The sequence below is a fragment of the Mus pahari genome, chromosome 9 (assembly GCF_900095145.1).
Source record: "Mus pahari chromosome 9, PAHARI_EIJ_v1.1, whole genome shotgun sequence".
Taxonomy (NCBI): Eukaryota; Metazoa; Chordata; class Mammalia; order Rodentia; family Muridae; genus Mus; species Mus pahari.
In genome coordinates, this window is record NC_034598.1 from 92,116,133 (window position 1) to 92,117,534 (window position 1,402).

The 1,402-nt window shown below is 42.2% G+C and overlaps 1 protein-coding gene across 4 annotated transcripts in view; it reads right to left on the bottom strand.

The window, feature by feature from the left end:
* Txnrd1 (thioredoxin reductase 1) overlaps positions 1-1,402 on the bottom strand; it is a 40,015-nt gene that overhangs the window by 8,458 nt on the left and 30,155 nt on the right. The window lies entirely within an intron of this gene.

Sequence of the window (1,402 nt, forward strand, 5' to 3'; positions counted from 1 at the left end):
TCTGAGTTCGAGGCCAGCCTGGTCTACAAAGTGAGTTCCAGGACAGCCAGGGCTATACAGAGAAACCCTGTCTCGAAAAAAAAAAAAAAAAAAAGTAAAAGGTGCCCGCCTTCATTTACCAAGGACGACTCCTTTAATTAAGTCACAAAGTACTGTGTAATGCTTATACATAGCTGGCTACACAGCAAGCAGAAACCATGGACAGTTGAGAGACACCAACTTCCGAAAAGGTAAGAAGGAATAAAAACATAAGACAGCTAGAAAGCATACGGGCAGGGAGTAACTGTCACTGGCATGGCTGTGACATGGGCCGGGATCTAATAGCTCTGCTAGGTAAATGACTGGACTCAGTTTCCTCAGCCACAGAATGGGCAGAACGAGCAGATAGGAATTATCAGTAGTCACCGCGGCACTCCCTCAGCACAGATTAAAAGAGATCCTGAACAGCGCAGAAGCACGTGTTCCGGACCGGAGCTGCTGTGAACCGTATCTGCACTGCTGATCTCTTACAGGCTGGTGCTCACGGACCGGAGCAGTGAGCAGTAAGCGCTTCCATGTGTGTGAGTGTGATTTACACGTTTCACACGTAGAACACTAAGCTCTGATTAAGTCCAAGGACACTCAGTCACTGCGAAGTCAGATGACACTCGGATACATCATGCTTTAATAAAGCTATGTCTAAAGAGATAAAGTGACACGTCATTGATCTTTATGTCAGTGCATAGTTCATTAGGGCTTACCCTGATCTATTCATCACTAAACATCTGCCTCAGTGATGATTTTACATCTATGGCAATGTCCTGAAACCTGGGTTCTAAAAAAATCTGTTTCATCTAAACAAAGTATGTCATTACAGACAAACCCTGAGATTATTTTAATAATCTAACCAAGGTTCTTGTATGTTTGATGTAAGGCTTTGGCCTTATTCATATTTTCCCTGAAGGGATTTTTAAGATCAAGTGCTGAATATGTTGAAAAAATTCAGTTGCTGGTGCAAAAAAAAAAAAAATTTTTTTTCCCCCCCGAGACGGGTTTCTCTGTGTAGCCTGAACTCAGAAATCCGCCTGCCTCTGCCTCTGCCTCCCGAGTGCTGGGATTAAAGGCGTGCTCAAATTGGTAATGAGATCTGACGTCTTGTTCTGGTGCATCTGAAGACAGCTATAGTGTTCTTATTTATAATAATAAATAAATCTTTGGGCTGGAGCAAGAAGGGACTAAGTGAGTGGGGCAGACCAGAGCGAACAAAGGTCCCAAATTCAATTCCCAATAGCCACATGAAGGCTCACAACCATCTGTACTGCTACAGGGTACTCATATACATAAAATAAATAAATCTAAGAAAGAAAGAAAGAAAGAAAGAAAGAAAGAAAGAAAGAAAGAAAGAAAGAAAGAAAGAAAGAAA